At 40.0% G+C, this 24,211-nt stretch overlaps 1 protein-coding gene across 2 annotated transcripts in view; it reads left to right on the plus strand.

Annotated features, from left to right (window-relative positions):
- Positions 1 to 24,211, plus strand: part of snx29 (sorting nexin 29) — a 594,171-nt gene that overhangs the window by 374,349 nt on the left and 195,611 nt on the right. The gene's annotated exons all lie outside the window — the stretch shown is intronic.

The raw sequence follows: 24,211 nt of genomic DNA on the forward strand, positions 1-24,211 counted from the left end.
AAAAAGCTTAATAATATAGCAATGCTATTTTTAGTAGGGTGATTCCTGGCTAAACCAGGAGATTTTCTAATTATATTGTAAAAACTTCACGTACATGTGCACCTCCTGTCTGTCACACTTCTGATGTCACATACTGTCTGCAAAAAAAAATACGAAGAAATAAAGGCAGGCATTGGAATATTTGTGAAACTGTCCAGAATCAGAGCATTCTGGAAGCACAATGTGTACGGACTCGTAATTAAACTTCCCACAAATAAAGACAGCATTTTGATCTCCAGCCTGAATAGCAGTTAATCTTCACTGACTTCATCCATGTGTTCTTATCAATTAGACTTTGTGGACTTAAATAGACACTGATTCAGCTTAGCAGCAAAATAATGCATAATGCATCACATGGCATAATGCGTCTGTCCTTATAAAATGGCATATTATCTGATTTCCCATGAGCAACGCCACAGGAGATCCACTAGTATGCATGTGTACGTGTGTGTGTATATTTATTGAAGTGGAAGCCATGTCAGATCTGATAACAAAAACTTCCCTTGCAAAATTATTTATCATTGAAAGGACTCACTGTTGTTTCCAAACAAACCCTTTAAAGTGCCCACCATTATTTGTATATAGCTCAGTCAGTACTCAAAGGTAACATTATTCAACCCACTGCTACAATTTCTTGGTTAGTTCCTTCTTCCAGTAGATTAACATTCCAGCGGAGCAGTTAGTCTTCTTTCTAACCTCTAAGTAATGCTAGCAATCTCCCAATTAACGTCCACATTGTGTTTTAAATTCTGTGGTGAGGGCAGGTTGAAGGAATGTTTGCTACTGCTGGTCATCATCATCAATATGCTACGTAGATTGCTGTTAAAAAGATAAATTAGAGTACTTGCTCCAGACCTGTAGGAGCTGAATTGTTGCATTTTCAGAAAGCTGTACAAGTAAAACGTTAAAGGGAAAAGCTTTTTCAAAAATACAGAAGTAGTTTAAAATATCTTTATTGCAAGAATGCCCATTGTGTAAGAAATTAAAGCTCCTCAAATTTGTTATTTCACATGGGTGCAGTAATCTAAATGGTTACGGTACTGAATTAGAAACCCAGGTGTCATAAGTTCAACTCCCACGATGGCAAGTTGTGAAATTGAATTCAATAAATTTGCTAATTTGTGGACTGGCACCAGGAAAATGACCATGAAAGCTTCTGGATTGACGTAAAAACTTAACTAGTTCACTTATGTCCCTCATGAAAGGGAATCTGCCACCCATGCAGTCTAGCCTGAACAGGATTCTAGTTCCATACTATGTGGTAGTCACTTAATGCCCTCAGGGCAACTAGGAATGGGCAAGACATGGTGCTTTGCCAGTGTCGGCATCCCAAGAACAAATTTTTAAAAAAGCAAAGGCCGGGAAATTGGTCCTGCACCGAAAACCTTCGCAAAGTGGCCCTTGCACCTCCAACGCGCATCTGAAGTTAAGCCCCAAGGGTCGCTGGAATTTGGGCCTTGAGCCTCATCTGCATTATACCGGTAAGCTGTGGATGCACATTGGACATCCAGATGTAGCTCGTCGTTTAGGGCCCTAAAAAAAATCAGCCAGCTCCAACGCGGAGCCGACCTGCAGGTAAAGTCATGCGATGAGGGAGGTCAAGCGCGAGCCTGCAGCGGCCCGCAGTATTGATGTGGACCCAGGAGGAGAGCTTGTGACGTCTGGGTTGGTAGTTCAGTACCATAACCATTTAGACTACTGTACCGCTTGGTTGGGCCGCTGTAGACCCGGAAATACTCAGCAAAACACACACGGTGCATGCTCCGCCCGGTTTTTGCTAAACTTAGCATAAGAGTACTAAAACAGGCCTTAGGCCTCTGATTAGCATATGCAAGGGACCCGTCGCCTGTTTCCAGCAGGTGCACGGGAATGCTCGAAAATCGCCGGCTGTCAAATTGCGGGGGGGGGGGGGGGGATGGAATCGGGCACTGGAGATTGCACCCGTAAATTGGACCCCAACTACTATCTTTTGCTCTGGAATCGGGCGCGATGGGGCCTAATTTCCCCCCCAAAGCGATTGTGATCTGTTGTCATAAATTTTGTTGGTGGAAGTAATGAGCAGTTAATATGATAGAAACTGTACATTAAATCCATTTTCTTAACAGCTTTAATAATAGTAATACCGATTTACTGACAGAAGGGAAGAATGGATTAATAAGAGAGGATGGTCGAGTTACCCACCCCTCCAAGTTTTTTCTGCTTCTGCAGTGTTGGCACAAACATGACATTATCAATTTGATAAAAAATCTGACACAGCTGCAGTCCTGAGCTTGGTGTTAGAGATTCCTGAGTGAGTCCATTCGCCTTCTGAACTTTAACCTCCAAACGACTTGGCCAGAGAATGCTTGCACAGAGAGATGAAATACTCTGCTTCTCAGCATGGCCATCATTCACTTTGCCAAATGCTGAAATTTGTCGGCAAAGGAACTAAAAAGAAGGGAATTTCTAAAGAAATAAGCTGGATTTTGGTGTGTGATATTGATATTAGTCTCAATGTGTGGTTATAGTTCTATCCTGCCCTAAAGTGCTCTTGCAACACTAATACTGAATGGAGGATAATGTTAATCTTAAATCTCAATTAAAGGCTTGATAACAGTCAGGTAAAGAAAAAGCGTTTTTTGCTATTGCAAGCCACTTGGTTTATGCAGTACTTTCAAGAACATTGCAAAATTGCTGACTTCTATAGTGGATGAATGACCATGACAAAGCTCCAAGTCCCTTTCTCACTTGAAATTGTTGACTGTTGTATTCTGGGCAGAGATAAAGTAAAATTAGATTTGGTTTTGGTTTCGTTCAAATGCTACCTTTTACCCTCGAGTGAAATTACTGTTAACAAGTGTGACTTTAAAAACTGATAAAATGCCAAAGGTTTATATCAGCAACAAAATTGATGAAATAGAGTTGAGATCGGGTTTTTTTTTAAAAGCTGCCTTGGTGTGTGTGTGATTGGATAGGTTAATCTGAAAAAGCTGCACATTCAGATAGTGGGTCTCTAAGGTTTATTGAATTCCGAGAAATTGTCTTGTTAGCGGCTGCAGAGAGGAGAGAAATGCAATTCAGTCACTCGGCACACTGAATATCTGCAGTCACCAAATGGGATCATGGATAGACAAGTTTCTGTGAGCAGCATACTATCAGAAAACTTATACTAGGACTTCAAAGAGGTTAGAGCCGAAATAAAGAACTGTTTTGAATATGAGCATTTCTAAGGCTGTGATTGAATCAAAGCAGCATTGCATAAAATAATTTATACCCCAATCTGTCATTCGTGAATTTTTTTTTCAACAGACATCAGAACGCCAGAGATTGCATTCCAGCCTTCCATCCCTCTTGGGTATTTTATATAATTATATTTTACATAATATATACTGTTGGGAATATTTAGTATTCAAATTTAGTTAGACATTCTCCAGCAGTTTTTTTTGATATTAGAAATTTGCCAGAAGTGATGGGAAGCAGTCGCACTCATCGACGTATGGCGCAGGGTTTAATCAGTGTGATGACGGTCACCCTGAAGGATAATCATGGTTATTAGCCAAGTACTGCAATGTAATCCTTCCATTTTCTACAGGAGTTTATTGTTTCATATTCTCTGCAGAATATATAACATATTAATACAGATTGATCCAAAAAAAGAAACCGCTTAAAAGATTTCTTTGAGTGATCGACTTACATAGGAACATAGGAATGGGAGTAGGCCATTCAGCCCCTCGTGCCTGCTCCATCATTTGATAAGATCATGGCTGATCTGTGATCTAGCTCCATATACCTGCCTTTGGCCCATATCCCTTAATACCTTTGGTTGGCAAAAAGCTATCTATCTCAGATTTAAATTTAGCAATTGTGCCCCCTACTCCTAAAATCCTCAACCAGCGGAAATAGTTTCTCTCTGTCCACCCTATCTGTTTCCCTTAATATCTTATAAACTTCGATCAGATCACCCCTTAACCTTCGAAACTCTAGAGAATACAACCCCAATTTGTGTAATCTCTCCTCGTAACTTAACCCTTGAATCTGTATGGAAAGAAAAGTCATTCAGGTATCAAAATATAGATAGCTATAAGATACATAACCAAGCACAAGAGACATGGGAACAAAAGCAAAATACTGCAGATGCTGGAAATCTGAAATAAAAACAGAAAATGCTGCAAACACTCAGCAGGTCAGGCAGCATCTGTGGAGAAAGAAACAGAGTTAACGTTTCAGGTTGATGACCTTGTTAGAACTCTGACAAAAGGCACAAACTTGATGGGCTGAATGGCCTCCTTCTGTGCTGTAGCTATTCAATGATTCTATTCTGCCTGACCTGAGTATTTCCAGCATTTTCTGTTTTTATTACAAGAGACAAGGGGTTTGTCCTGCAAGTTACTGGGTCTCAAATTCAGTAATAGTGGAGAAAAATAATTTCTAAACACAATGGATCTTTGCCTAGTCTTCTGCTTCTTTCATTTACAGAAGATGAATGCAGTACAAAATACTTATTTTGTTTTTTCCACACATGTAAGTTAATATTCTGTTAGTACTTTAATTTTCTTACATATTTTTGCATGAGAGATGTTAGCACTGGGCAAGCAAGTATGTTTCCACTTTGGACGCTCAATATCAAGCATCAAAAGTTCCCAGATTGGACATAATTCAGCAGATGCAGAGTGAAATTCCTATTATTCTGCTTCATTAATATGTCTTAAAGGCTACCTCTGCAGCCCACACCAAACGCACCAGTATGAATTTTTCTATTTCCTGCACTAGCCATTTCTGACTGAGATTGCTAATTTAATCCCAGTTTAGTTCTGTGCCTCCCTGGCTGACAGTTGTAAGAATATTGGAAACGATACTCTATCCTTATCCCCTTCACCTTAATTCCTCATCAAGGAACTGTTTAGGGTTTACCACCCAGTCTATGCCTAGGAGTTCATGATGCCCAAATTTGGTTAGCTGAACTATCTTACATGAAGCAGTTCGAGTTATATTAGCATTTACACCACCAAACTCCCATCAGGATCCACGTAAGCTACTGAGTGAATTAATTAACCCTTTCTTGCCAATTATCAAAGAAGAATTCAGGCAACAAACCAAGAACTAACGCTTGTTTATTAACCTGACAATCATAGATAACAGCACTTAAACTTTGAGGGGTGGTATTTCCTGTGTATTTGCACCTAGAGGCACGTGTAATCAGGGAGTAAAGAAAATGCCCAGCATAAAAGATTGAGGAAGCTCAGACGCAAGTGCTTTACACATGTCCCTGTGTTTGAATGCATCTCGGGCTCATTATAATAGCTCCATCCCCAAGGCTAAAGGTTGATACATGTGAATTTTCTGCAATTGCTGTGCTTCAAAACAGGTGTAAAAATAAATGTAGAAATTTAGGAGCAGCAGGAAACAGTCATTTTTCAAGTGTTGTATTGCAAATTTTTGAGCAATGATTTTTTAATTATCTTCACTGAGACCTGCACTGTTCCTTTTGAATGCATTTTTGTGGCATCGGTATAAGTCACATTTAAAAATTGAAAAGCTTCCACAATTGCATGTTCTTAATCATGCTGTGTCATTTGTGCATGAGTAATGGTTAGTTGGCTTGAAACTTTAATTTTCATACTTAAAGAAAGAATATACGGTGTGAGTTCAGCGTTTTCCTCGGGCCCCAATTGTTTACACTGATTTCCACTTATTTGCGTCCATTTTTACGCTCCAGCATATACTAATAAGATTGGCAGGAAATTTGAGTCTAAATAGACATTGGCAAAATGGATGCACGAATGTGCATAATTTCAGGTGTAATGCCCCGATTATGTCCCCACAGGAAATTCCGCCCTTGAGTATGCAAATAAATAGTAGATGGGGTTAATTGATGAAATAAATAAGAGGTTACAAAGGCAATTCAGTTATGTCAGTAATGATTTAGCTGCAATTGCTTGCTGATTATAAATTTGCAGCTATCAGTGTCTGAGATTGATTGGTGAAATTAATTTAGGTAATTGGTGAAATTAATTTAGGATTAGACGACTTAGATAGCCGACAAGTTAACAGTATTTGTGGGCAAGTCTATATGCTTGTAGTTTGCAATGTTTCCAGAACTTATACAACCTCTTCCTTATGAGCTGGTGTGGATGAACTGGCTGCCTCGCCTTCCTCTGGACGGACGTTGTTAGCCTTCTGAGACATCAGAGTTATGAACTTCCGTCTGTAGAGGTGCTATTTGTTCCTCCTGGAACATTTGTTCCTGGGTAAATTCACCTGTGTTGGCCACTGTATCTGGACTAGCTGACTTAAATCTCACCTCCCTTGATCTCAGGAAAACTTGTACATCTAAGTGACACCCTTATATCAGCCTGTATCTGGCTGGTATAGCCATACAATCTTAACTTCTGTAACCTTCCTGTCTCTGTCAGAGATGCACTTTATGATTTTACAGAGACACTCTTCTGCGTATATTAGACAAAGAACTCCGGCACTTTCTGTTGCAAAGACTGCTACATGAAATACTAAAAGAACTCAAACTAAATTAAGGTCCGACGAGTCCCTCACACTGGCCTGTTGGTACCCCCGCTAACCTCCAAATCAATGAAGCGCTGGCATCCAGACATGCCAGGTTGCTCGTTTACTCTCTGCCTTATTAGGTTTTTACTAACAAACGGATCGGACACAGGTCCAGATAAGTGCCCCTTAACGAGCTGTCTCTGGGCTTGTGGTCTTGATGGCTTTTGTTCTATCCCTGGTAAGCAATGTTTTGTTTGTATGAGCCTCCATTGTTTAATTAGTATTAGCCTTTTCCTTTCCTAGCATTCAGTCTGACTACTGGCTTAATTTCAAGGGCATATTTGAGGCAAATCTTAGGGCATTTCTCCTACAGAATTCACCCGCTCATTTCACATAGGACTTCTATATCTGTCAGAATGAGATTTTAATCTCATTGGTTTGGGCTGTATTTAAACTCAGAGCCTAGAGGTCAAAAGGGAATGTACCACCCAGTCCACTGATACTGTAATTACACTAAATCACTTGCTTTAATGCCTGTATTCAAGATTTACTTTTGTTGGAGTACCTTTTGTAAAAATGTGAATGCTGCTTTCAGGGTTTATTCTAACCCAGATTTCTGATGGCCAAAAGTGCAAAAATATGGGTACCGTGGGTCTAGCGCAAAATCTTTGGGGAGCTGCGCAGGTAAAGCAATGCTTCCCTGCTCCAAGAGGGTTAATGGTTTTATCCCCATAAATTTGCTCCTCTTAGCATAAAAGAAACATCTTTGCTACATTGACAAAAATAATTACAAACAGGAGAGTTGGCGAGCATATCAGGTGTATAATTTTTTTGGTCTGCTTTCCAAATACAATCCAGGCTGTTCCATTCCCCTATAGAATAAATCTTGACTTTTAAATCAACAAACATTCTGGTGATGACCTGTGTCATAAAAATCATTTGAAGATCTTAATAGTGTTGTAAAATAATTTGAGTAGGCATCAGCATGCTGATTTGTTTCTTGGGATGAGGGTGACACAGGCAATGCCACGTTTATTGTTGATCCAAGGCAACCTGAGAAAGTGGTGGTGGGCCTTCTCCTTCAATCGCTGTAGTCCTTGTGCTGACCGTGCTTCCACAGTGGTGTTAGGTAGAGAATTCCAATATTTTGATTTAGCAACAATAAATATCCAAGTCAGAAGGGTGTGTGATTTGGAGGGTAACTTGGAGGTGGTGATGATCACATAATTGTGCAGCTGCTCTTCTTGGAGGTAAAGGTTGCGGGGAGGGAAGTCGAAGTAAATGCTGTAATACATTCGGTAGATAGTACATACTGCAGCCACAGTGCACCAGTAACGGAGGGAATGAATACTGACTTGCAATGGCAGAAGCTGGTGTTGAGCTTCTTGACTGTTGTTACGGCTTACACACTTGATCCTTGTAGATCGTGCAAAGGTTTTAAGAGTCAGGAGACGAACCACCTGCTGTAGACTACCCAGCTTCTGCCCTGCTCTTGTCGTGACATTGTTGATACGGCTGGGCTAGTTAAGCTTCTGGTCACAGGGGAAACCCAGGATGATGATGGGAGGGGACTCTGTGATGGTGGTTGGGCCTTTTCTTGTTAGAAATGGTCATTGCCTGACTCTTGTGGCACGAATGTTACTTGCTACATGACAGCCCCAGCCTGGATGCTGTTTAGGTCCTGCTGTAGGCTAACTTGGGCTGCTTCATTATTGCAGGAGCTGTGAATGGAGCTGAATAGTGTAGACTTATCAGTGAACAGCCCTATTTCTAACATGATGGAGAGAAAACAATTGAGGAAGCAGCTGAAGGTGGTTGGGTGAGGGACACTGCCTTCAGGAACTCCTGCAGCGATGACTTGGAACAGAAATGATTGGCCTGCAACAACCCCGACCAACTTCTTCTCTGTCAGGTCTAACTCCAGCAGCTGGACTGTTTTCACCTTGACCACGATTGACCTCAGTTTTGCTAGGGCTTCTTGGTGTCATACTTGGCTGAATGCTGCCTTGATGTCAAGCGCAGTTACTCTCACCTCTCCTTTGGCAATCAGCTCTTGTGCCTGTGCTTGGATCAAGAACATGACAAGGTCTGGAGCTAAGTGATTCTAGCAGAATCACTGAACGTTGGTGAGTAGCTTATTGATGAGTAGGTATTGACAACTCCTTCCATCACTTTGCTGCTGACTGGGAGAAATAAGACTGAGGGTGTTAATGGTCAGTTTGATTTCTCCTGATTTTTATGGCTAGCACATACCTGGGCAATTTTCTACTTTGTCGGGTAGCTGCACTGGAATAGCTTGGTTGGGAATGGGTGGATAATTCCAGTACTTAGGTCTTCAACACTACAGCCGGGATGTTGTCAGAGCCCGTGGCCTTTGCTGTGTCCAGTGCACTCAATCGATTCTGAATGTTATGTGAATTGAACTAAATTGGCAGGATACTGGCATCTGCGTTACTGGGGATCTCGGGAGGAGGTCGAATGGGATTGTCCACTTGACACTTCTGACTGAAGATGTTTGCAAACACTCCAGCATTGTCTAATATAATTGCATGCTGGCCAGTGCCATAGTTGAGGATGGAGATGTTCATGGAGTGTCTTCTTCCTGGTAGTTGCCTGATTGTCCGCCACCATTCCCGACTAGATGTGGTTGGATTACAGAGCTTTTCTCTGATCCGTTAGTTGTGGGACCCTTAGTTCTGGCTCTAGCATGCTGCTTTTGGTTCTTAGTATGCAGATAGTCTTGTGTTGTAGCATCATAAGGTTGGTGCCTCATTCTAAGATATGTCTGGTGCTGCTCCTGGCACTCCTTTTTACATTGAACCAGGGTTGATCGCCCAGCTTATTGGTGATTTGTCACCTCAAAGCTTGACTATTCCAATGCTCTTCTGGTCAGACTCTCATCCTCCACTTTCTGTATGCTTGATTTCATTCAAGAATCTGCTGTCCGTATTCTTTCCTGCACCAAGACTTGGTCAATCAACAATCATTCCTGTCCTACATTGGCTCCTGGTTCCCCAAAGCATCCATTTTAAACTCTCATCCTCATGTTGAAATTCCTTCATGGCTTTGCCCTTCCCTATCTCTGTCACCTCCTCCAACCCTACAATGTCCCCAAAATTCTCCATTCATCCATTGCTGGCCTCTTCATCTCTCATTCCCTTCACCCCAACATTGGTGGCCATGCCTTCAGTTCTCTAGGTATTGGCATTCTATGCGTAATATACTATACCATTAGATTGTTGTTTAGTATGGATAATATTTGAATTTTTGTTATTATTTAGCTTAATTCTTTTGGTAGAATATACTTCCTGTGATTTGAAGTTCAAATATTAACTGAAACAAGCTTGCGAAGTGTTGCTGTTCCATGTGTGTATCACAGCTTTTGTAAAGCAGTTGGATTTGCTTAGTCAAATGAAGCGTTTTAAAACGCAAGTTTATTTTTTACAGAAAAACCAAGACCAGGATGAGGTGACTTAATTGCAGGTTTATGAGAGCACAGAGAGACTTTGGAATCGTTAGTGGATTTAAATGTCAGACTGCAGTCATTTTTATTGAGGAACAACAGACTTGAATTGACTGGGAATGTCAGTGATGCATACCAAATAAGAAATGCTCAGCACAGCCCGCAATGCCATTAATTTATCACCACCATTCTAATCTTTGTTCACGTTCTGAATATTTGGAGACAAAACACATAAATTCTTTGTTCCTGATTCAGACATTGTGACTGATGAAACAATTGTTAAGTCAGAAAAAATAATCTTGCAGCAACTCTCTGATGTATATTCCTTCCTTCTACCCCCTTCCAATTTTCTCCCCTTACCCTTGTTGTCCTGAAGACAATCACTCATGCTCAGTTCATCATAACCTGGTATCTGATGTAACAGATCAGCCATGATCTAATTGAATGGCAGAACAGGCTGGAGGGGCTGAATGGTCTACTCCTGTTCCTATGTTCCTATCTCTCTTGTGTCTGTCCCATGTGAGTATTCTTAATATGTGAGCCTGTGTTGTACCTGACCTCGGAGTGTTTGATGCTAACACTAGGTTCAAAAGTGGAAAAGTTTCGATTGCATTGAGCAAAACATATTATTGGAAAATATATATATTAAAGGTCACTTCTTTCTTGCCTCTAACACACTACTGAAGCAGCTAAAACAATTATTTCTCAATATTTTCACTTGGGATTGTAACAATTGGTAGCATAATTAGAATAATGTTTGCATGTGTATGGTGATGCTAATCATTCTAAATTTGCTGGGACTGGAGCCAGTGCCTATCAATGTGTGTTATCAATAAAAACAATCACAGTTGCCTAATCTAGGTTGACCTGAAGTATTTGTTTTGTTCTTGATGCCTTTGTATCTTCCTAATGCCACAATTTTATTTTAAGATATCACCAAAACACTACAATACTTTATACTAGTAGACCATCTTTATTCAAAAGTGTTGCATCTTAACTGTTGAGTATTGTTTTGTAACCTGCTCCAAAAAGTCAGACTCTTGCAAAAAAAAATTGTTTTACATAGAATTGCATAGAATTTTATAGCACAGAAACAGGCCATTCGGCCAAACAGGTCTATGCTGGTGTCTATGCTCCACACGAGTCTCCTCCCACCTTATTTTATCTCACCCTATCAACATATCCTTCTATCCCTTCCTCCTTCATGTACTTATCTAGCTTCCCCTTAAATGCAAGTATGCTATTCGTCTCAACCACTCTGTGCGGTAGCGAGTTCCACATTCTCACCACTCTTGAAGTAAAGAAGTTTCTCCTGAATTCCTTATTGGATTTATTAGTGATTATCTTATATACAGGGCCTCAAGCTTTGGACTCCCCCACAAGTGCAAACATCTTCTCCACGTCTACCTTATCGAATCCCTTCATAACTTTAAAGACCTCTAACAGGTCACCTCTCAGACTTCTCTTTTACAGAGAAAAGAGCTCCAGCCTGTTCAGTCTTTCCTGATAGTTGTACCCACTCAGTTCTGGTATCATTCATGTAAATCTGTTTTGCACTTTCCCCAGTGCTTCTACATCCTTTTTGTAATAAGAACATAAGAAATAAGAGCAGGAATAGGCCAAATGGCCCCTCGAGCCTGCTCCGCCATTCAATAAGATCCTGGTTGATCTTTGATCTCAACTCCACTTTCCCGCCCGATCCCCATATCCCTTGTTTCCCCTAGAATCCAAAAATCTATTGATCTCAGTCTTGATCTCTACCCTCTGGGGTAGAGAATTCCAAAGATTCACAACCCTCTGGGTGAAGAAATTCCTCCTCATCTCATTCTTAAATGTCTGACCCCTTAACCTGAGATTATGCCCCCTTTTTCTAGACTCTCCAGCCAAGGGAAACAGCCTCTCAGCATCTACCTGTCAAGCCCTCTCAGAATCTTGTATCTTTCAATGAGATCACCTACAATTCCTCTAAACTCCAGAGAGTATAGGCCCATTCTACTCAATCTCTTCTCATAAGACAATCCTCTCATCCCAGGAATCAATCTAGTGAACCTTCGTTGCATCGCCTCTAAGGCAATATGGAGACCAGAACTATGCATAGTTCTGTATAAGTTTAACATAACTTCTCTGCTTTTGAATTTTATTCCTCTAGAATTGAACCCCAGTGCTTTGTTTTTACTTTTTTTGGCTTTGTTAACCTGTGTTGCTGCTTTTAAGAATTTGTGAATCTGTACTCCTAGATCCCTTTGTGCCTCTACCCCACTGAGACTTATTTTCCAAGGACTCGACAGCCTCCTTATTCCTCCTACCAAAATGCACCGCCTCACACTTATCGATATTGAAATTCATTTGCCATTTACACATCCATTCTGCAAGATTGTTAACATATCATAGTAGGTACAGCACAGGAGGAGGCCACTCAGCCCATCATGCCTGTGCCGGCTCTTTGAAGTCCCATTTCCCTGCCCTTTCCCCAAAGCCCTGTAAATTTTTTCCCTTCAAGTATTTATCCAATTCCCTTTTGAAAGTCACCATTGAATCTGCTTCCACCACCCTTTCAGGCAGTGCATTCCAAATCATTACAACTCGCTGTGTAAAAAAAATGTTTCCTCATGTCGCCTCTGGCTCTTTTGCCGATCACATTAAATCTGTGTCCTTTGGTTACCGACGCTACTGCCACTGGAAACAGTTTCTCCTTATTTACTCCATCATAACCGTTCATGATTTCGAACACCTCTATCAAATCTCCCCTTAACCTTCTCTGTTCCAAGGAGAACAATCCTAGCTTCTCCAGTCTCTCCACATAACTGAAGTCCCTCATTCCTGGCACCAGTCTAGTAAATCTCTTCTGTACCCTTGATATCCTTCCTAAAGTGTGGTGCCCAGAATTGCACACAATACTCCAGCTGAGGCCTAACCAGTGTTTTATAAAGGTTTAGCATAACTTGCTTGCTTTTGTACTCTATGCTTCTGTTAATAAAGCCCAGGATCCGATATGCATTTTTAACAGCCTTCTCAACTTGTACTGCCACCTTCAAAGATGTGCACCCCCAGGTGTCTCTGTTCCTGCATCCCCGTTAAAATTGTACCATTTAGTTTATATTGCCTCTCCTCATTCTTCCTATCAAAATGCATCACTTCACACTTGTCTTCTTGTATTTTGTCGCAGTCTTCCTCTGTATTAATTATATCCCCCAATTTGGTGTCATCTACAAATTTTGATATTGTACTTCCAATTCCAGAGTCCAAATCGTTGATGTAAATTATAAGGAGTAATCATAAAGTTGCCTAGCACTATAAGTTGGGCAGCTCCAATCAATCTACCTGTGTAGCCTGGAACTCAGCATAAATGAACCTCAGGTCAAGTAGACCGTGTGACTATGTGTAGATGTTTTCTTTCACAGACAGGCTTGGGGCTGCTTAAAGTGGAGCATTACTTCAAGTTTACTTTGGATGACCCATATAATTACTGTTCCCTGATTTGGCCCTGTTTAAATATTATTAAGAGTGTTTTATATTTCTATTAATATATACTTATCCAGTTTAAAACATAACTGCATATGTAGCATGCTTTCAAAATTCGCATAATGTTTTAAAATTATTAAAATATAATTGAGAACCTCTCACAGTCGAAACAGTTAGAAATTTGGGTACAAGCCCAGGAAGTAAATCATGGCAAACAGCTCTGCAAAGTATTTCATCAGATCAAACAGTTTTTATTCTACTTCTTCGCTTCAAAGATCCATCACGTATGCAGAAGATCCGTACTTTGAATTATTAGTTTCAGGAATTCTATTAAAGTTACATAATTCTACAATTATTTTGCTGACTGCCATTAAATATTGAAATAAACCTTAACAACCATAATTGGATATTATTAATTTAGAAAAAACATTTAAACAATTTAAAGGTACATTGGTTTTTTGTTATTGGCTCTTTTTTTAGTTTGGGCATGCCCAAGAGGGCAGACAATTTGCTCGCCAGCTTGAATTGAGAGGGGGCAGGGTTCCCTCCATTCATGTGATTTATGTATCATGCTTAAGATTAAAAAAAAGGATGAAACAAACTCAGGGCAACACTTAGCTGAGGAGCTAGTGTTGTAGTCACCTTCCAGTGCTACACACTCTCTATAAGGAAGCAAAAACATTATATGAAGCTTCAGAATAAGGAACTTCATTTCCAAATCCAAACCTCTTGTCACAGTACCAGTCAATACTAAGCAGGCAAAATGTCCCCTACTAAAGGGAAGAGCCTTTTTATCCCTAAATGTCGCTTTGCCTAAAGCTCATGGAAGCAAATCAATAATATATTTTTTTGAAGTTTGGCCTATTAATTGCTGACCCTGAAACATCACTTCAATTATATAACTTTCCAATATTCAGTGCAGATATTGCTGTGTTCTTAATTGTGTCTGCGAACTCCATTGCATTAAGAACATAAGAAAAAGGAGCTGGAGTGGGCCATTTGGTCCCTCAAACCTGCTCCGCCATTCAATGAGATCATAGCTTTGACCTCAACTCCAAATTCCTGCCTGATCCCCATATCCCTAGATTCCCTTAGTGTCCAAAAATCTATCGATCTCAGTCTTGAATATACTCAATGACTGAGCATCCACAGCCCTCTGGGTAGAGAATTCCAAATAATCATGACCCTCTGAGTGAAGAAATTCCTCTTCGTCTCGATCCTAAACGTCCAACCCCTTATCCTGACACTATGTCCCCTAGTTCTAGACTCTCCAGCAAGGGAAAACATCCTCTCAGCATCTACCCTGTCACGCCCTCTTAGAATCTTATATGTTTCAATGAGATCTCCTCTCATTTTTCTAAACTCCAGAGAATATAGACCCATTCTACTCAATATCTCCTCATAGGACAACCCTCTCATCCCAGGAATCAATCTAGTGAACCTTCATTGCACTGCCTCTAAGGCAAGTATATCCTTGGGTAAAGAGATCAAAACTGCTCACAGGACTCCAATTGTGGTCTCACCAAATCCCTGTACAATTGCAGCAAGACTTCCTTACTCTTGTACTCCAACCCCCTTGCGATAAAGGCCAACATACCGTTTGCCTTACTAATTGCTTGCTGTACCTGCATGTTAACTTTCTGTGATTCATGTACAAGGACACCCAAATCCCTCTGAACACCAACATTTAATAGTTTCTCACCATTCAAAAAATATTCTGTTTTTCTATTTTTCCCATCAAAATGAATAACCTCATATTTCCCCACATTGTATTCCATCTGCACCACCTTGCCCACTCACTTAACCTGTTGATATGCCTTTGCAGACTCTTTGCGTCCTCCTCACAGCTTTTCCACCTAGTTTTGTACCGTCAGCGAACTTGGATACATTACACTCGGTCCCTTTGTCTAAGTCATTAATATAGATTGTAAATAGCTGAGGCCCAAGCATCAATCCCTGTGGCATCCCACTAGTTACAACCTGCCAGCCCGAAAATTACCCGTTTATTCCTACTTTCTGTTTTCTGTCCGTTAACCATTCCTCAATCCATGCTAATATATTACCCCCAATCCCATGAGCCCTAATCTTGTGTAACAACCTCTTGTGTGGCACCTTATCGAATGCCTTTTGAAAATCCTAATATACTACATCCACTGGTTCCCCTTTATCTACCCTGTTAATTACACCCTCAAAAAACTCTAATAGATTTGTCAAACACTTTTTCCCCTTAATAAAACTGTGTCGACTCTGCCCAATTATATTATGATTTTCTAAGTGCCCTGTTACTACATTCTTAATAATAGATTCTAGCATTTTCCCTACTACTGATGTCAGGCTAACTGGCCTATAGTTCCCTGTTTTCTCTCTCCCTCCTTTCTTGAATAGCGGGGTTACATTTGCTACCTTCCAATCCACGGGGACCATTCTAGAATTTAGGGAATTCTGGAAGATCAAAACCAATGCATCCACTATCTCTGCAGCCACCTCTTTTAAAACCCTAGGATGTAGGCCATCAGGTCCAGGGGATTTGTCTGATTTTAGTCCCATTAGTTTTCCTAAAACCTTTTCTTTACTAATCTTAATTACCTTAAGGTCTGCCCTCTCGTTACACCCTTGATTCCCCACTATTTCCGATATGTTTTTTGTGTCTTCTACTGTGAAGACAGATATAAAATATTTGATTAATGTCTCTGCCATTTCCTTATTCCACATTATTATTGCTTCTGTCTCTGCCTCTAGGGGACCCACGTTTACTTTAGCTAATGTCTTCCTTTTTATATACTTGTAGAAGCTCTTACAATCTATCTTTATATTTCTTGCTAGTTTACTCTCATATTCAATTTTCTCCCTCTTTATCAATTTCTTGGTTATCCTTTGCTGATTTCTAAAACCCTCTCATTCTTTGTTGGATGGGAATAAGTAGAACATCATCATTCTTAGAACATCATCATTCTTGGAACATCATGAGCGGAAACATTTACACCTGATTACCAGTTTTTGTCATAGTAGTTGGAATAATTTGAAACATGATCAAATACATCAACCTTACTCTAAGAGCTCTTTTCATTGTGCATTGTGAAAGCCTATTCAAGGATACATTTATAAAACCAATTTGTAAATTAATCATTGAATATGGGGGTCATAGCTATCTTTGTAGTTTCTATGTATAGTGTGATAAAAGCCTATCTTACAGATGGCTGGCCAACTCTCAAATGGTCTTGTCTTCCTTGGTAATAATAAGAAATGTAACCTTCTAATTTGTTTCAGAACAGCTCATCTCAATTAGCTTAATTAACTGTCTTTTGATGGAAGCCTGCAATATTACCTTAATGATGTGCAATTTCTAGATGGATCTTGTCATTGGTGTGATAAATTAACATGTGTCACCTCTAAACCATTTCCATGTTTAAATTGTAGCTTTGTACTTATAAGGTAATGTGTTCTATGCTTTAGATGAAACATAATACCAGTAAAGCATTAATTTCTATATATATATATATATATAGCAAATTAAAATAGAATATTAGCATCTGAAATATTATAAAATGAAGTGTAGTGTATATGAATTATTTTCTGAGCTGTTAAAGATGCTAATTATGAATTTTGTGCCTTTTCAACTTTGTAGATTTACACTTCACTTAAGTTTGAAATGTGATAGAAACCTGCTGTGCATCCAAGCATTCATATTGAAATAACGTCTATATGACATTTGCAATTTATTCTAAAAACATGTGGGTTATTTCTGCTTGGTATGTTAAATTTTCATACTGAGAACAACATCAACTGGGATATTTATTGGAAAAAAAACAATTTTTAGCAATGGCTAATGTGTAAACTGTAACATATTTTGAATAACACAAATAAAAAATGGTACAATAGCTATACATCAGTCAGGGGACAATTTGACACAGTGGGTTCAAATCCAGTTCAGACTAATGAGATGGAAGTATTCTTTGTCTGTTGCCTATAAGAGCCCTGTGTGAAATGATTGTGGGCAGCCACAAGCTAGTACTTAATAGGTTTAAGTCCACAGCAAAGAATGGCTCCTAATTCAACACCTAAGTTGCATTTTGCAAATGGAATAATTCACACTGGTTCAGTTGAGAGTGTTCTTGTGAAGTTTAGTTTAAGGCGTATTGTTGAGAGAGAGCTGGGAGAGCTTTACTCTCCATTCTGTTTTTGTTATACTTGTGTTATGTTCTTGGGTTCTTGCTCGGATATTTTCCTCACGCTCAGCATCAAAGACCATTCTCATAAGCTAGGTGCTCCCTTAGAGCCGGTGTGTGACTTTAAATGCACAATATCTGCTGATACAGCATACCCAGGGTTTATTACCGTCCCTTATTACTATCTTCAGCTTGCTGGATATATCAGAAGCCCTCTTGTGATCTTCTAGACTTTGGAAAGCAGTAGAATAAACACTCTCTCAGACTATGGCTTAGGCTATAAACTAATAGATGGTAAACAACAAGGATTATACAAGACATGAGGAGGACATAGAATTAAATATATAATTCTTTCAGAGTGGGAGTGCAGGTACATCAAGCCGTAACACAGTCCAATATCATTTTGGGTTTTATAAAATAGGGGCACAGAGTACGAGTAAAGCAATAATGATGAATTTGTAGAAGGCAACGGTTAGGCCACGGTTAGAGTACTGTGTACAGTTTTGGGTGCCCCATTATAGAAAGCCATAGAGAGTGTAGAATATAGATTAACCAAGATGATACCAGAGTTGAGAAACTATAGTTATGAGAGGAGACTTGAGATACCGGAAATGCTTCTATTGGAGCAGAGAAGGCTAAGAGAGATTTACTAGAGATTATTTAAAATTATGAAAGTTTTTGATAAGGTGAATAGGAAAGACTATTTCCTCTGGTTGGAGAGTCAGTGACGATCGGTCATCAATTTAATACTGTCATTAAAAAAGTGGGGAGAAATTTATTTATGCAGAGTTGTTTAAAATGGAATTATACACAGGGAGTAATTAAGATAGAGACTATTGCACCTTTTAAGGGAAAAGTGGATAAATATTTGAAGCAGAGGTAGATACATTTGCCACGGAGAGAGCGTACAGCAGTGCGATTAGTTTTCGATTGCTGTATTAAAGATGCAGCGCAGATGTGCCGAGCGAATGCCTTCCTTCTGTGCTGTAAATCTCTATGGAACATAGGAACAGGAGTAGGCCATTCAGCCCCTCGTGCCTGCTCTGCCATTTGATAAGATCATGGCTGATCTGTGATCTAACTCCATATACCCGCCTTTGGCCCATATCCCTTAATACCTTTGGTTGCCAAAAAGCTATCTATCTCACATTTAAATTTAGCAATTGAGTTAGTATCAATTGCCATTTGCGGAAGAGAGTTCCAAACTTCTACCACCCTTTGTGTGCAGAAATGTTTTCTAATCTCACTCCTGAAAGGTCTGGCTCTAATGTTCCCCCTACTCCTAGAATCCCCAAACAGCGGAAATAGTTTCTCTCTATCCACCCTATTTGTTCCCCTTAATATCTTATAAACTTCAATCAGATCACCCCTTAACCTTCGAAACTCCAGAGAATACAACCCCAATTTGTGTAATCTCTCCTCGTAACTTAACCTTGAAGTCCGGGTATCATTCTAGTAAACCTACGCTGCACTCCCTCCAAGGCCAATATGTCCTTCCGAAGGTGTGGTGCCCAGAACTGCTCACAGTACTCCAGGTGCGGTCTAACCAGGGTTTTGTATAGCTGCAGCCTAACTTCTGCCTCCTTGTACTCTAGTCCTCTAGATATAAAGGCCAGCATTCCATTAGCCTTATTGATGATTTTCTGCACCTATTCATGACACTTCAATGATCTATGTACCTGAACCCCTAAGTCTCTTTTGAACATCCACTGTTTTTAACTTTTTACCATTTAGAAAGTACCCTGTTCTATCCTTTTTTGATCCAAAGTGGATGACCTCACATTTGTCTACATTGAATTCCATTTGCCACAGTTTTGCCCATTCACCTAATCTATCAATATCCCTTTGTAATTTTATGTTTTCATCTCCACTGCTTACAATGTCACCAATCTTTGTGTCATCGGCAAACTTCGATATGAGACTTTCTATGCCTTCATCTAAGTTGTTAATAAATATTGTGAATAATTGAGGCCCCAAGACAGATTCCTGCAGGACTCCACTAGTCACATCCTGCCAATGTGAGTATCTACCCATTATCCCTACTCTCTGTCACCTTTCGCTTAGCCAACTTCCTAACCAAATCCGTACTTTTTCCTCAATATCATGGGCTTCTATCTTAGCTAACAGTCTCTTATGTGGGACCTTATCAAATGCCTTCTGGAAGTCCATATAAATAACATCCACTGACATTCCCCTGTCCACTACTTTAGTCACCTCTTCAAAAAATTCAATCAGGTTTGTCAGGCACGACCTACCTTTCACAAATCCATGCTGGCTCTCTCTGATTAACTGAAAATTCTCAAGGTGTTCAGTCACCCTATCCTTAATTATAGACTCCAGCATTTTCCCCACAACAGATGTTAGGCTAACTGGTCTATAATTCCTCGGTTTCCCTCTCTCTCCTTTCTTAAAAAGCGGAGTGACATGTGCAATTTTCCAAACTAGAGGGACAGTTCCTGAATCTAGAGAACTTTGAAAGATTATAGTTAGAGCATCTGCAATGTGCTCACCTACTTCCTTTAAAACCCTGGGATGGAAACCATCTGGTCCTGGGGATTTGTCACTCTTTACTGCTATTATTTTCTTCATTACTGTTGCTTTACTTATGTTAATTTTATTGAGTCCCTGTCCCCGATTCAGTATTACTTTTCTTGGGATTTCTGGCATACTATCCTCTTTTTCTACTGTAAATACCGAAGCAAAGTAATTGTTCAAAATGTCTGCCATTTCCCCATTGTCAATGATAATATCCCCACTTTCAGTTTTTAAGAGGCCAACACTGTTCCTGATCACCCTCTTTTTCCTAATATAACTATAAAAGTTCTTCGTATTGGTTTTGATATCCCTTGCAAGTTTCTTTTCATACTCTCTTTTTGGTAGCTCTTACTGTTTTGTGACCCTTTGTTGATCTTTGTATCTTTCCCATTCCCCAGGATCTGTGCCATTTTTTGCCTTTTTGTATGCCCTTTCCTTATGTCTTATACTGTCCTTTACCTCTTTAGTTGTCCATGGCTGTTTTTTTTGGCAAGTAGAGTTCTTGCCCCTCAGGGGTATAAACCGATTCTGTATCACATTAAATGTTTCTTTAAACATTTCCCACTGATCATCAGTCGTTTTACCCATTAACAGATTTGCCCAGTTTACTGTGGACAGTCTCTGTCTCATCCCATTGAAGTCAGCCTTACCCAAGTCTAGAATCTTAGCAATTGATTCACTTTTTTCCCTTTCAAACACTACATTGAACTCGATCATGTTATGATCGCTATTGGATAGATGTTCACGCACAGTTAAGCTGCTAACTAAATCTGGTTCATTACTCATTACTAAATCTAGTATGGCTTGCCCCCTTTTGCCTCTAGGACATACTGCTGTAGAAAACTATCCCGGACACACTCAAGAGATTCATTACCTTTCTGACAGTTGCTTGTCTGCTTTTCCCAATCTATGTGAAAGTTAAAGTCCCCCATTAAGACCATTATGCCTTTGTTACACGCTTGTCTAATCTCTGCATTTATACAATCTAGCACTTCAGAGCTGCTGCCAGGGGTCCTATACACAACTCCCACTATAGTCTTAGATCCTTTCCTTTTTCTCAATTCAACCCATAAGGCCTCTGTTGGCTGCTTACCTCTCGTTATATCCTCCTTTATCATTGAAGTGATTTCATCTCAAATCACTAAGGCTACTCCTCCCCCTCTTCCATTTTCCCTATCTCTCCTGTAGACCTTATAACCCGGTATATCTAGTTCCCAATCCTGACCATACTGCATCCATGTCTCCGTAATAGCTATCATGTCATACCCTCCAATTTGAATTTGTACCTCTAGTCCATTTAATTTATTCCTTATGCTCCATGCATTTGTATATAGAACTCTTAGTTGGGCCAAACACCCTAGTCTGACCTTCAGCTTTAATGCTGGGTTAATCGCCTTACACCTTCTAGTTTTCACTTTATCTGTAGTGCCTAAAGTACACTTTCTTTCTGCTGCTGTACGCTTTTCCCTTTCACTTGTTCTTGAACAACTGTTGGTATTATTTGTATTGTAAATTTCCCCTGGGTCTTCCCCTCTCTTGCTGCTCTCAACTTCACTCCCTTCTGACTCCCCGTTCAGGTTCCCATCCCCCTGCCAATCAAGTTTAAACCTTCCCCAACAGCACTAGCAAACATCCCCGCAAGGACTTTGGTCCCGGTCCTACTCGGATGTAACCCATCCCGCTTGTACAGGTCCCACCTTCCCCAGTCCCAATGTCCCAGTAATCTAAATCCCTCCCTCCTACACCATCCCTGCAGCCACGCAGTCATCCAATCTATTCTCCTATTCCTTTACTCACTAGCACGTGGCACTGGTAGTAATCCTGAGATCACTACCTTTGAGGTCCTGCTTTTTAATTTATCTCCTAACTCCTTAAATTCACTTTGCAGGACCTCATGGTTATATAGTAAGTAAGCAATAGCAAAGGCAACATGTTTACAGTGACATATTGCTCCTTAAATATGGAAAATAATACATGTCCTATGTATGTCAATAATAAAAATGTCCTTGTACAAAAACTCAAAATAAATTGGACTTGAGACAGGGTCCCTTACAAGAATTTTAAGTGGCATTTTGTCAGACACATCAGCTTCCAGCTGTCGTCTTGATGCATTAAGTAGAAAACTGGTCAGCTGGGTGAATGCTTAGAGAGCTATATCCTTGTACCCTTTGAAGTTCAACCAGCAACAGAGAAAATCAAAAATCTATCTTTAACGAACAAATAAAGCTGCCAATCATTCAGACACTTAAAAACACAAAGGATTCTGCAGTTTCCATCTAAATAAGCATCAGGCCAAAATCCTTTTATCATCTAGTTACAAAACCCATTTGACTTCACTATTTACCTGAACAAAAACAAACAGGTAGACAAGTTATTATTAGCATACTAACACATTTGTATCTGATCTAACAGGCTGGACACTAAAATTATATGGAATCAATTTTCCTGACCTTAAAAGAAAGAGAGCCTGCATTTATATAGTGCTTTTCATGTTGTCAAGATATCCCAAACTACATCACTAGAATTAATTACTTTTCAAATGGAGTCACGTATTATGTAGGCAAATGTAGCATCAAGTTTGCACACAGCAAGGTTCCTCAAACAACAATGAGAAAAATTACTATTTAATCTGCTTTGGTGTTGTTAATTGAGGGATAAATGTTGGGCAGAATGCCGGGAGAATTCCATTACTTCAAAGAGTGCTTTGCTCCAAGGAGCCGAGCCAGGCCTGTGCCTGTAATAAAATTTCAAACAAACAAACAAACACACACACACACACACACACACACACACGTACACACACATGTGTGTTTTAAATCACAGAAAATACAAACAAGGCCATTTTGGTGCACAATCTACTCCTCTTAGTTCAAAGTTGTTTAATTCAAATGTTTGGATAATTCCATTTTTTTATTGCAAAAAAAGCTATGAATTATCAGGTGTAGATTGTATATCACAATGAAAACAATAAATATAAAAGTACAGTTGGATGATAATATGAGCTTTTCATAGAGTAATTTAATACAATTTTTTTTATGCCAGCAACAACTAGCTACTTTTTCAACAATAAGTGGAAACATTGTAGATCTGGACAGTCAATCTCATTTCTTAAGTGGAGTTTAGTTAATTTCAGCATGTGTTCTATTTCTAATCTTGAATCCTTCAAATTTGCTGCAATAGGAGGCAGCATCTGCTTTTTCTTTGTGAGTCTCAGTATTTCAGTCCTATATCAAATTATTTCTACAGCTATTCTGCAAACACTTAGATGTTGCTAAGAGATCTTTTTTGACGTGGAGAAATAGTGATAAACTGAGGAAAATATAAAAGAATACTTTCACATCTCAATACAGTCATTGAGGTGCTAATGCAGGTTAATAGTGAGAGGAACAAAGTACAATAATGGCTGCTAGTCTGTGCTGCTGAGATGTACTGTGCTGCAAAGAATCATTGCTGCAGGAGTTCCTCAGGGCAGTGTCCTAGGCCCAACCATTTTCATCAATGACCTTCCCTCCATCAATGACCTTCCCTCCATCATAAGATCGGAAATGGGGATGTTCGCTGATGATTGCACAGTGTTCAGTTCCATTCGCAACCCCTCAGATAATGAAGCAGTCCGAGCCCGCATGCAGCACGACCTGGACAACATCCAGGCTTGGGCTGATAAGTGGCAAGTAACATTCGCGCCAGACAAGTGCCAGGCAATGACCATCTCCAACAAGACAGAGTCTAACCACCTCCCCTTGACATTCAACGGCATTACCATCGCCGAATCCCCCACCATCAACATCCTGGGGGTCACCATTGACCAGAAACTTAACTGGACCAGCCACATAAATACTGTGGCTACAAGAGCAGGTCAGAGGTGGGTATTCTGCGGCGAGTGACTCACCTCCTGACTCCCCAAAGCCTTTCCACCATCTACAAGGCACAAGTCAGGAGTGTGTTGGAATACTCTCCACTTGCCTGGATGAGTGCAGCTCCAACAACACTCAAGAAGCTCGACACCATCCAGGACAAAGCAGCCCGCTTGGTTGGCACCCCATCCACCACCCTAAACACTCACTCC

This window comes from Heptranchias perlo, chromosome 22, assembly GCF_035084215.1.
Source record: "Heptranchias perlo isolate sHepPer1 chromosome 22, sHepPer1.hap1, whole genome shotgun sequence".
Classification (NCBI taxonomy): domain Eukaryota; kingdom Metazoa; phylum Chordata; class Chondrichthyes; order Hexanchiformes; family Hexanchidae; genus Heptranchias; species Heptranchias perlo.